The 13,612-nt window shown below is 47.5% G+C and overlaps 1 protein-coding gene across 4 annotated transcripts in view; it reads left to right on the top strand.

Moving 5' to 3' along the window:
- Positions 1 to 13,612, top strand: part of LOC147729495 (adenylate cyclase type 10-like) — a 598,940-nt gene that overhangs the window by 351,515 nt on the left and 233,813 nt on the right. The window lies entirely within an intron of this gene.

The following is a 13,612-nucleotide window of genomic DNA, read 5'->3' on the forward strand; positions in this document are numbered from 1 at the left end:
CAGGCTCTAGGAGTCAGGATGGGTCTGCCCCGGTGGTGAATTGAAGATCTGCATGTTGATGGCCGGGGAGGAGTGCAACTGGGACCTGAATAGGGCTGGGCTTTCCCCCACACAATGCTGGCTCCGCCCCCTGTGGTGCGACGGATAACCCTACCCATCCTGTGAATAGGCAGAGGGGCTGAGCAAAACAAAGTGCTCAGGAACCAGTTGTATCTGGTTCGCCCCTTGCCTGCACCCATGTAGACAAAGGGATTTAGTGTCTAAAAAGAGGCTGTGACCTCTTGTAAAATGTTCTTCTCCTGATCCTATCTTGAGGGGGGCCTGCTGCTGCTGGGCCCCAGAAGGACCGCCACTGGGACTGCTTCCTTGCCTGGAGGGCCCTGTGAGCTGGCCCCTGGGCCCAGCCTTTTCCCCCCCCCACCTCCTGAAGGACTTTTTGCTGTGCTTTGCCCTGGACTGGGGTCTCTGTTCCTGTAGCGCCTGGAAGCGCTTACTTTGCAGCCTGAGAGAAGCAACGCTGCTGTTTTTCCTTACAGCGCTGAGCTGCCTTTTCATCTAGAGGGAATACCGGGCGTAGGGATTCCCCCCCCCTGTTACTTCATTTAGGGTGCGGTTGCCCACCCCGCTCATCTGCCGTTTGTGCCCCCCCCCCCGGCAGGTGCCCACCCCGCCAGGGACTTTATATTTAATTATCGAGGGAGCCTACTCCTCATTTTGGCCCCCGAGATCACCGACCCAGCACAGGGGCCGAGAGTAAGCCGAGGGAGCAGCCGCTGACATCACCCGGGAGCCGCGCTGCCATTGGTGGAGGCTGCGGGTGGCTCGCCGGGCGACTCGCGCTGTGATTGGCCCCCAAGCAGGAAGCAGACCGGAGCCTTCCCCGTGCTCCTGCACCGAAGAAGGAAAGCCGGCATCTCCCCTCCCCCCTCCAGGGCTCCCAAGAGCGAAAGAGAGCCCCGGAGAGCGAAGGAGGATTGCTGAGCGAGAGAGCCCCGAGGAGCGGGAGCTCCCGTGAAGAAACCGGTGAGTAGAAGCCGGCTGGGGGGAGGAAGAGGGAGGTCGCGCACCCCACCGGTGCCTCTCCCCCGAGCGGCCCCATTTGGCACCGCGCCGCTCCAACGTTATTTTAGGGGCATTTCTCTAGAGCCCACGAGGCTCCAATGAGCGGGAATTTCTGTTTTAAAGCCCACGAGGCTTCAGGGCACCATTTGCATACTTCGAGTCCCCCGAGCGGGACTCCAACGACCTGGGGCATTCTTAAGAGTCCACGAGTGGCTCAGGGGGCATTTATTGATTTTGAGTCCCCAGAGGGGGGATTCCAACGATGGGGCACATTGTTGTTCACAGCCCACGAGGCCCCCGGGCCCATTGTTGTTCAAGAGCCCAGAACCCTAGGCTGGAGAACCAGTGGCAGTCTAGCCCTGTCCAGACAGGAAGAGTGGAGAATGGCTACTACGTACCAGGGGTTACTACCCCCCACTCTGTGAATAGGCAAGGACCAGTGCTCATTGGTAGTTCCTGATGCGTGTAGAGTGCAGGGGTGAGTTTGGTATGTGCGAACGCGTGTGAATAAATGCTGCGCGATGATGTGTGCGGCATGATTTTGTCTAGTGTGGAAGTGCCACTTCTAGAAGTTGGCATGTCTGTTTAAATTATGTGAATTGGCTGTCTGGCTTGTCATTGGCTGGAGCTGGCTGGTGTGCCAGGCTCCAGGAGTCAGGATGGGTCTGCCCCGGTGGTGAATGGAGGGGGGACTCCAACGACGGGACACATTGTTGTTCACAGCCCACGAGGCCCCCGGGCCCATTGTTGTTCAAGAGCCCATGAGGCTCATGAGGGCCCCATTGGTTCTAGAGCCACGAGACTCCCACGTGGTGTTGTGCCCCATTGTTTGTTTAAGAGCCCCGCAGAGAGCCAGGAGGCACGCTGGTGCCAGGCTGCCTACTACAGCTGCCCAGCACTTAGTGGGCAGCTGCCACGTTTAGGCTTGCTCTTTGGCTGCCTGCGCAGCCTGCCCTGACATTGCTGGACACAGAGCGTTTCAACCCCAGAGAGGCCAAAGTGGCCTGGGGACAGTTCTGTTGTTGTACCCTTGCGGGGGTACGTGTTATGCCCTATGTGATCCTTTTGCGCAAACATAATGAGCTGCCTAATGTGATTTCTGCATCATGTATAATGCTTTTTGCCCTACACCTCTGAATGTGTTTTTATGCATCATGTGCCAAGCTTCTTGCCCATACCTCTGAATGTGTTTTCCTGTTTAGGAGGTTGTTTTTCCTAGTATAGTTATACTAATGAGTTCATAGTTCCCTGCGTGATATTTTCCTAAGGTGGTTAGGGTTGCGTAGGTGGTATTTACCTCTTACCAGTGGTTACTGGTTGTGTGCTACATTTTGCTATTTGGTGCTACAGGTCTTATATGTGCTATGTTCTAAGTGTTATTCCTACAAAGTGCTAATTCCACCAAGTGCTAGTTCTAAAAGTGCTTATCCCTGACAGTGGCCCACGTGGCCCTGTCCCATGTACATAATACCCTGTAAATTCTGCCCGTGCCTTTGGCACATTGTAAAGTGTGAGTTTAATATCTAATGTGTTTGGTATAATACCAAGGCTATTTTTATATATAACCTTGTGTGGAGTTTCCTTTGTGGTGGGCCTTGGGGGTTGTTGCTTTGTGCGCGCACAAACACTTAATTTACATTACCTCCGGGATAAGCCTTACTACCTAGAGGGTGATCAGGGGTTATCTTTGGCGTGTAACTCCCTTGCCCTGACTGGAGTGGGGGTTTCTGCCTGACTTTGGTGCAAGCCTTAGCCAACCGGAAATCCCATTTCTAACACAGTGGTTTAAAGGACAAGCCTTGCTGCTTGGTATATGCAGGGATGGGACTCAAGAGGCAACGCAGACTTGGCACTGATGAATCTTCGGTCATTTTTTAACTGAAGAAAAGTTTGATGGCGTTGCACGTGTCTGTGTGGTGCGGCATAGGATTGATGCTGTGTCTGATTGTCTTGAAGTGTGAGTGCTCACCTTTTGTGGCAACTTCATGGATGGCATTAATAAAATACTGGGCATTAACTGAAGGGAGTTAGCAAGTTCATTGGCAGTTCTACTATTTTTTCGATTTTTTTCCCGAAATGAAGATGTAGCATTTATATTTGGTGAGGACTTTGGCATGCCAGAGTGCTGCAGGATTCAATTTAGATTTGGGTTTTTTATTGGAGTTTGGTTGTTTACATTGTTTACCAGAAATGTTTTCAGGTTGTGTAAGAAAGTGTTGAACTCTAGGGGGCAGTCTGGGATGTGTTTGAGCTTTAGGTTGTTGATGGAAAAATCTTTGAATGTTTGTAGTTCTCTTTGGGGCTAACTTCGATGTGTTGGTTGAATGTTGGTTGGATGTAGAGCAGGGTGATGGAGATGACGTGGTGGGATGCTTAAACCAAACATATGCAAGGTTTACATTGGATGGTTGGTTATTTCCAGAAGACAAGGATCGAAGATGTGGCATTTGATGTGTGACGAGGTTACGAAGGGTGTCACTTCTTTTTTGTGTGCTTATATTTGTCTAGCTGGTTGAGTCACAGAGGAGGAAGGTGTTAGTGTGTTGGAGGAAGTTGTTGAGGATTTGTCCGTGAAGTCCTTGTTTCATTCAAGACACAGCAAGATAAGGTGGAAAATGGCAGACTGAGATGCAGAAAATGGCAAGTGGCATATGTAATTGGGTGTTGCTTGCTTGCCAATGGTGCAGGACCATTACTTACGGTTGCTGGTGAGGCCTCATCCCTTCCTATGGTCCCGGCGTGCAATGTGGATGCTTTTGTCTGTGAGAACAAAGACGTTCATGGATCTGGGGGTGAGCTATCATTCTGAGATGAAGAGTGCATCCAAGTTCTGGTACTGCAGAACAACTGTTAATGAGCCTGAGTTGAAGTGTGTCATGGTGGTGAATGGGATGTGTATTAGGCTGAGTCTTTGTTTTGGAGGTATGCAATGTGAGTGTTTGCATGGTCTGGATGTGATTGTGGAGTTAGGTAGTGTAGAGTGCTGGGTGCGGCGCGTCATACGATTTAACCTTGTAGGTGTTCACTGTGATTACGAAGGAGCAAGGTTCCTGGGCTGGCTGCAGGTATTTCTGGCCACAGTGGCCCCAAATAACTTTCACCATTTTCTGTATCACTCTTAGTTGGGAAGGTCTGCGTTGACCCAAGTAGAGAGAAGGCAAAACGTTCAAGTGATAAGCCAGAGATATAACTTCCTGTGTAGATAGATGCTGGGAAATATGTGTAGAAATTGAGTGCTAGTGCCGTACAAGTACTATTTGTCAGCGGATTAGTAAGTTTTGGAGGACAAATACACCTGTAGCTATGGCAGTGATCTGAGTACCCTTCGAGAGGTTAGGAGTTCATATAATTGGTCTATTGAATGCTTTTGCAATTTCTCTGAATACATATATCGCGAGGCTAGTAGATCATGCATCATTAAGTATATAAATGTTTCCCTTGAGGAATGCTACTGGCCTTGTAGTAGATAGAGCTCTGGTCGGCATTTAGTTGTGGGAGGAATTTGATAAAGCAATACTTTCTGATTATTAGAAGTGAACCTCCATGAAGGCTAACTGGGGAGAGATGGGTCTGATTTTTAAGTTTTCTACCTCATAGCACCCCAAAGCAACATATTAGTTGAGATGTCATGAGGCTCTCAAAAAGCATGATGGATGATTTAGAGCAACCACTAAGGGATGCAGTATTCTTCTGCCATGCCTGTTTTTCATTTATCAGGAAGTGCCACAGAAGAGTGTGGGTTTGTCAAATTGGGACTGTTGTTTGGGCATCCTGTCGACAGCTGTCTGCAATACACTAAGGGATGGGAGGAAACTGAATGTCTCTCACGGGTCATGTGGTGGACCCTAAACTAGGCCTCAGGTGTAAGATTCTGCAGTTCATGAATGATGGTGAAAAGCAGCCTTCAGGCAGGCCAAGAACTCCTGAAGGAATGTTATGACCAGAAAGCTAAGCTGACTGGGTAGCAGGTTGGGCAAGGGATTCTGATAGTGAAATATATTTTTCCTTGGGCTTCGGAAGATAAATGGACTAGACCATTCAGTGAGATCCAAAATTTGGTTAATGTATATGCAGGTCATGAACCTTACCAGATGTGTCACTTCAGTAGACTTAAAGGTGACCATCATGTAAAAATTGCAGGATTCTAGTGTCTGGAGAAAAGGACGAGAAAATAGTGAGCTTCTTTTAAATGTGCTTGCTAACTGCAGTAAATGTTTCTAGGTTTGACATCTACACATAAAGAAGACAATAAGGTTGCCCTGAGACAGTTTGAAGCCTATTCTGCCAACCACTAATTTGAGCCTAATTGATACGTACAATATTGACTCTGAGGACAATATTTTAGTAAAGTTTTGAATCAATACGGTGTCAGAAAATGTCTAAGGCTGCAGTGAAGCAGAAGTGCCTAACACACTGAATCTTAAGGTTATTGAGAAGCCACATAGCCCTTAAGCACCATTAAGTTGTTGAGATGTATAAAGGTTTCCGCGGACTTGAGGTTTTACATGGTCTACTTAAGCCCCGGGAGGTCCAACAGCAAAGGGCAACTCATTTACCTAAGCACACAAGTTAGTGGACAAGATAGATGCTCCAACACTCTAAAGCATCTTTAATCTGACTATGCACTACTTGGGTTTACCCTTGGTGATAAGGAGTAAATTGTCTTTAAGGCTTCGATTGAGCTTCATCAGTGCTGCCCAACCCATTTGGGAAGATAAAACACCCATGCGACCTTTTAGGCTTTATTGATTGGCATCTTCACAGGGATGCACATTTTTTTGTCTCCTGTTTAGATAATAATCACATTCTTTAGTTGCGACTGGAAGGACCGCCTAAACATATTCTGTAGAAAATGCATAGGGGAATGCTTTAGAGAATAATACCCCAGACTGCAGGATAAGTCTCTCCTTTTCAGTTGTTGCGGTACTTATGCTGGCAGGTATACGAGCGATGTCAGGGACCACAGGCCCAGGCCTCTCACCATTGGTGCTCACTCCATAAGCAAAGGGGCCTAGTCGATCAAGGGGCTATGGTGTATGTTGTCACTCTTCATGGCCTTCAGATATTAGGGCAGTCAAATCAGGCCACTCACCTGCTTTCCACCTCCAGAGAGCATCGGCGGCCAGCTGGGTGCTGATCGTCTCGGCGGGCTCTCAGCGGCCGGGGGCGCCATCTTGGGTTGGGTTGGTCAGGCGAGTGACATCATCGCCACACCCCCGAGATCCGCCCCTACTTAAACGGGCCTCATGTGTCAGCGCAGCGGGCGCGACGAAGGCGCGCCGGAGTTGCGCCTGAGTTAAGCCCGTCTGCGCCCATCCGCGGCCGACCGGGGCACGGGGCACGTCACTATGCCTGCCCTCTTGCATATTCCCGCTCTTCCCTCATCCATCTCCATGATTTCACGCCCCCCAGCCCCTGAGTCCTCCCCCAGGCTTGCTTCATTGGGTTTGCTCACGGCTAGAAAGGTCTTTCCCGAGATTACATCTCTATCGGGCGCCTCCAGACCGGCTGACCTGGTTTCCAGGACTAGTTCCCCACCTTCTGTAAGGGCCCGCAAACCTAAATTATCAGTGATTTACCTCAACACTCGCTCCCTGGTCAGCCATCAGCTGGATGTTTTCCTTCTTCTGGGGTCCGAGCAACCTGATATTTTATTTCTCACCGAGACCTGGCTCATTGAAGACTCTTCTCCTGACATTTTGGCTGCAATCCCGCCAGGCTATTACATACTTCAAGTAAACCGCCCTTCTGGCAAATCAGGCGGTGGTGTTGCATCCATCATCAGGCACCCGATTCGTTTTTCCCCAGTGGTCACTACTAGTATTCCTATGACCGACTGCTTGGTGCTCAGGCTGGAGCAGCCAGGTTCGTCTCTTATATGCGTCCTGTCTATCGTCCTCCCCAGCCTATGCCCAGCTTTTCGGCCCAGTTTGGTGATATTATCTCCCAACTTGCCATTAACAACACTAACATCTTGGTCCTAGGTGACTTTAACTATTGGCCTTCTGATGCTCATGAATCCCCATGTTCTTTTGCTTTCTCTGACCTTATGTCGGGTCTGAACTGCACCCAGCACATACTCTCACCCACTCACATTAAGGGCCACATTCTGGACCAGGTCTGGACCACCTGTCTGGACATCTCCACTCCCCTCATCCTCCCATGTCTCTGGTCAGACCATTCCATGATCACCTTCACTTTAGCCATGCCCTTGCCTGTTACCAATGTTTTAGAAACCAACTTTCCAGCGCGTAACTGGAACAGGGCTGACATTAGCAAATTCACCTCCCTTCTTAGCACATCCGTCCCCTCTAGCACTGGATCTATTGACTCTCAAGCCCAGGACCTGAACCGCTGGCTCACTTCTGCCTCACTTCTGCCTCCGACTCCGTGGCACCTTTAAAACTGGTTCTCAGCCAAGTCTTTTTACTTTTCTAATAAAATTTCGGATTCAGCCAACAAATCCAGGGACATCTTTTCAATAGTTGAGGAACTATCCAACCCTGAAAGAGTAACTATTGCACCTCTCCCTTCCCAGTCACTTTGTGACTCTCTTAATCAATTCTTCGTTGATAAAATAATTAAGATTAAAAGCAGTATCCCCGCTCAAGCCTCGCTTGCCCTCCCTCAGCCTGTTGTTTTTTGTCCCCCACCAGACTCCCACACTTTAACCCAGATTCCCCCCATCTTGAAGGAAGGCTTTCTTGCCCTCCTACACAAAGTCTCCTCTGGTTCTCCCAGCGACTGCTGCCCTCCCATAGTTCTCCGCGAAGCCTTCACTGTCTGCCCCGAACCCCCCCTGGCCCTCTTGAACAACTCTCTCGCCATGGGCGAGGTCCCTCGCTCCTTTAAGCAGGCAGAGGTGGTGGCCATTTTAAAGAAACCCTCGGCAGACCCTTCCATTATGAGCAACTTTCGGCCCATATCTCTCCTCCCTTTCCTCAGTAAGGTCCTGGAGTCACATGTCACCCAGACTCTCAGCTCTTTTATTGAGGAATCTTGCTTTTTGGACTCCCAGCAAGCTGGGTTCAGACCTGCGCACTCCACAGAGGCAGTTATACTCTCTGTAAAGGAGGAATTGCGCAGAGGGGCCGACGCCAACATCTGTCAGGCCCTGGTGCTTCTGGATTTGTCAGCCGCCTTCGACACGGTCGACCATGGTATTCTTGTCGACCGTGTCGGAGAGGCCGGCATTCAGGGCACCGCCCTTTTCACAAAACTTTGTTTTTGAGGAACCTGCTGGGTCCTCGTCGAACAACAAAAAAAAGAAAAACAAACGGTAAAAGAAAAAAGCATTTTTGACATCAAATAAAACCTAATCATAATCAATAGTACTTTTATTTGATTTATAAAAATCATAAAAGGGTGGGTCTTACCACCATACAAACAGCATGTACATCATAAGGTCAACATGAAAACAAAATTAAAATCACCTGGAAAATAATAAGTTTAAAACATAATCTTGACAAACTTACACAAATGCACAATCGCAGTATAAAATTATATGGATGTATCTGAGGGAAGGTATGACTATCTCATTGGAGCTACGAAACAACTGATAATTGTTCTAGGAAAAAGAGAAAATACTTTAGGGAATGAATGAATTCGGTGGAAAATACGCATTTTGACTCAGAATGGAGAACACAGCCTGGAAAAGTGAAAATAAAGGGATAACTATTAGGAAGGAAAGTGGGAGTCCAGGGGCAGCCGTGATGAGACAGATTGGCCAAGGTCATCTTTAATTACTGCCTAGTTTTTCTAGCTCTTCTGCAGCATGAGTAAGGAATTTTATAGTTTTGCAGGCTAGTTGTATCCGAGACCCGCTGAGGCATTCTATCACAGCCGCCCTGCAAGTTCTCACCTGAGCTTCTCTTAAAAGTAGTAGCAAAAGCGTTTCCCTTAGTTTTTGCAGAGCAGGGCATATGCATATTAAATGCAATAAAGGCTCTGTGGCGTTGCCACAGAGACGACAGGCAGAAGTTGACCAGGACCGTTGCCATTTGGGGGTGAGGTCTTTACTCGAGAAGCATCCCAGCCTCAGAAGGCTTAATTTCCTCTTATAATAGTCCCTAAAGCAATCTTGCAAGTATGGCTGAGGTTTCAGATGTTTGTAAGTTGGCAGCACAATCCAGGCATGGCTTTTTCCGGCCACTGTGGCTTTGTCCATTAGCAGCGATGCTTGTTTGATGGCTTTGTTGGTGAAGAGTTTAAAGGCATTGTAAGATATGGGTGAAATCCAGGTTTCTTCCAGCTTTAATTAAACAAGCGCTTGCCTGAGGGATTTGTATGTTGAATTAGAGGACCCGGCCTGTTTTTCTACTTCTAGCCAGCAGAGATGGGCAAGGGTGTCTTCTTCAGCGTCCCTCATGCACCAGTAGTATTTGGCCAGAGCACCTGGTCTTGCCGGAGTCTGATTAGTTAGTCCATATTCCAAGCGTATTTGGGCTTGTGAGATGTGTCTCGGGATCGAGAAGAGGTTTTTAAACAGTCTGGATTGGGCTAGATTCAGCAATGTGGAGTCCCTGGTTGCCATCATTTCCGAGCCATATGTAAGCGATGGCAAGAATTTGGCAGCTACGATCTTTAACATATGGCCGGTAGAACTACCACTTAGGTTTGTTTGTATAGTTTTAAAGGCGAATTGAAGCTGTTTGGCTTTTGATTTCCCCAGTTCTAAGTGGTGGTTGTACTTTAATTGATGGTCAAGTGGAATGTCCAAATATTTATATTTGTCCACCTGTGTCAATATAGAAGAATTTATCCTCAATACGAATTTTGGGTTTTTCTTTCGGAAGCTGGAGAAGCATAAGATATTTGATTTTTTAAGGTTTATAGTTAATTGTGCTTTGGTGATGTAGGACGCGAGTTTGGAAATCAAATGTTGTAGGCCGATCGGGGTTTTTGAGAGGAGCATAATGTCGTCTGCATATTGTAGACTAACTATGGGTGTTTGTCCCAGTTTTGGTGGATCTCCCTGGATTGTACATAGATCACTTTCTAGGTCTGCGGTGTAGATGTTGAAAAGGCTGGGGGCATCAAATAGCACACTTTGCCATTGTAGTCCCTGGCAGTGAAGTGATCTCCTTTGTGTGTGGATGTGCTCCTGTGGAAAAAGGCAGAATGCAGTTACTCACAGTGAAGTTAGCAAATTAGTAAGTTGGGTGACCTATTGCCCCATGCTGTATGCTTTGGTGGGCAGTAAAAAAAATGTGAATTACACAATTCCAGACCAATTGTTGAAGATGGCTGGCAGTAAGACCCTATATTATACATATCATTTTATTAAAATCAAAAGTCTTGGCTAACGCCAGACCTAACACAGATAAGTAAAAACTGGAAACTGTTAGCCTTATGCCTATCAAATTTCAATCTTCGTATTGGCCTCCCAGTCTGTAAACAAGGGGAAAACAGAGTGTGGAATGAAAGCAGTGCAGGTGTCTTTGCAGGGGATAATCCAGTTGAAAAGTTAAAAATAATTTGAGGGATATGGCCTTTTGGACATTGGACTGTGTTAGTGCATTTGAAAAGCACAAGGGGGCTTCTATTGATTAAAAAATGCAAAACATGATACTGTTCATTATCCACAGCCGTTTATAATTCCGCTGACATGTTCTCCAAAGCAGGTCAGTAAATGTCCCCAAGCCCATTTTGCCAGTGTCCGGACCCACTTGAGACCATTTGTGCATGGTCAATTAGGATATATTTAGCAGGACCACTTAAAATATTCGATGGTGCTGCATCCTTATTCCATCATGTTTAGATATATTTAAGATTAACATCACCGAGGGCCATAGTTTGAGTGGACAGGCTGAGACGGCTCAGCCATTGGTGTAGCTAATGTGTCAATGCACCATGTGCAAATCAAGGTGATGAGCCCCTATGGACCACGCATCATAGTAAAATAAAGCAATAATCAGGGTCTAGGAGGCCCCTAGGGCCACTGGGCTGGTGTCACAGTATCACTCAACACAACAGCATCACTCAGCGTCACAGCATCACTCGGCACCACTGAATGCCACAGCACCCCTCAACGCCACAGCGCCGCTCAATGCCACAACACCACTCAATGCCACAGCACCACTCAGCGCACAGCATCCCTCAACGCCACAGCATCACTCAAAGCCACAGCATTACTCAACTCCACTGCATCACTCAATCAATTCATGAAGCTTTATTCGGTACATGTAAATGACCATAAAAGCACAACATAAAAACATCGACATTTCATTAAAAGTTGTACAAGTAGTATTAATGGACAGCAAAATTCATTAAAACACACATTGATTCACAAAATAATTTACAGTTAACAGTCGGAGGTCCGTTTAAAACACATACTTTTCCTGGAGTTGATGCACCGATGTAAAAACATTGCAGTATAAAAACAGACGTCTACAGATTGCAGGTTAAAAATTAAAGCCATAGCATGTTTAACTATACGTACACCATATTTAACAAATATATGTTTCAGAAAGGTAGTACGAAAATTTGCGTACAGTTTACAAAACAGCAAAAAGTGCAGAGAGCTCTGGATAGACACACCATCACACACACATGGCCCAATCAGGTGTTTTTTTAATGTTTGGATGGGCCACTAAATAATGTGCCATACCAAACCTAAGTCTGGTTAGCACAAATTTATGTGAGTGCCTAGTTACCTTAGTTAAATAAAAAGGGAAACCTTCCCCAGAAATATATTGATTATAAAACATGACAGTGGACATTGTTCCAGTGGCAAATGCCCGCTTTCTTTCAGCATATACCATGAATACCCTTTTCATTTCAGCTTTAGGGATCCTTTTTTTTTTTTTTTTTGGTGCAAGACGTTTATTTAGTACCGTTAAGTATACACAGCAGACTGCCACAACCCGGAGGCTATAGCACATTTCAGTAATCACAAATAAGTATCAGTGAAAAGGCAATATTGTGTTGCGGAGCTGTATATAAAGAAAATAGCATCATTAACAGCACAGGTATAGGAAGCATATAAATGCGTCTTACTTTTGTCATTTTTGGTTAAAAAAGAGAACAATGAAAACAAACAAAACAACATCGTCATAAGCGTGTGCACCACAAACAAGCAGATTTCGGATGGGGGGGCAGGGGGGGGGGGAACAGCATCCCGCAGCAACCAGGTGGACCATGGGCGGGTAAGGTATACAGGTGAGCGGATCAACAAGGACAGTTCAGAGACATGGCAAGGGGAGTAAAGTGCATAGTGCAGTCACAGGTTATACAAAGTTGCAGGTAGGTCCAAAGCGGTGCAGCACCCCTACCCCATTACACCTGGAACAGCATTACAGTTCACAATTCATCTTCACTCGGTGCTTCCGTTATCAGGTAGCATTGCAGCGGGGCCCAGACATCAGTCGGCCTGGATGAGAGCGGCAGTAACTCCGCATACGTGTGCAGTTGTTCCTGACAATACACCAGGTCCCGTATCCATTCCTTAAATTTGGGCGCTCTGCCTCTGCCCCATCTAACGGCCACCCTCCGCTTGGCTAGCAACAAGGCTAACGCGACATACTTGCGGTGAGCCGCCCGCAGGGGTACGACCCAGCCCAATAGCGCCATCTCAGGAGTTGGCAGCACCGTAACATTTATCATTGTAGAGAGGGCCTGAAATACTAGATCCCAATACTGACGTACAGTGGCACATTCCCAGGCAAGATGTAGAAAGTCAGCTCCAGGGACCCCACACCGGTCGCAATTATCAGTGTCTCGCAGCCCAAATCTGCGTAATCGAGCCGGGGTATAGTACAGTCGGTGCACAAATTTGTAGTGGATGATTCTATACCTGCTGCTGGATGAGATACGTTCTGTCTGTAGTAGGCTAAATTCCCATTGTTGATCGGTGAGTGGGGCAGGCAGTTCTTGATCCCATTTCGCCTTGGCAGGGAGTGTGGTGAAGTCAGTGTGTGTTCTAAGTGATCTGTACAGCGTGGACACAAGCTTATATGGATTCTCAAGTTGCAGTATGTGTTGCAGGGGTATGAGGATCGGTGGCTCGCGCGGAAAGTCAGGTGTAAGGGCTTGCAGCCCATGTCTCAGGCGCATGTAGTAAAACACCTCTAGTGAGGTAGGGTGTATGGTACCAAACAAATGATCCCTCGTACGGAACTCGCCATTATGATATAGATCCCCCCACGTTCGGACATGGATTTTAGATAGTAAACGCTGGAAGCCAGTTTCCTGCAGTAGTTGCAATTGTGGGTGATAAGCCAGGGGCATACATGGAGCGTAGAGGAACTGCAGCCCCAGTGAGGTGCAAATGTGTAACCAGGCCGTGATAGTGCTAGATAGAGTGTTCGGGGTCTTATCCCTCCCCTCAACAACGGCATACAGAGCTCCCTCGATAGGCGTGGGGTGCGCCAGCCAGTGTTCCGCAGCCAGTTGTGGCATGTATCTCGGCTGCCTCACCCAGAAGTAAGCATAGTGCGCCTGGGCTGCCCTGAAATATAGCTCAAAATCAGGTACACCGAACCCCCCCCTCACATAGGGCCGTGTCAGAATCTCCCATTGGAGCCTAGCCTGCTTTCCACCCCACACCAAT

The sequence above is a fragment of the Lissotriton vulgaris genome, chromosome 2_1, assembly GCF_964263255.1.
Source record: "Lissotriton vulgaris chromosome 2_1, aLisVul1.2, whole genome shotgun sequence".
NCBI lineage: Eukaryota > Metazoa > Chordata > Amphibia > Caudata > Salamandridae > Lissotriton > Lissotriton vulgaris.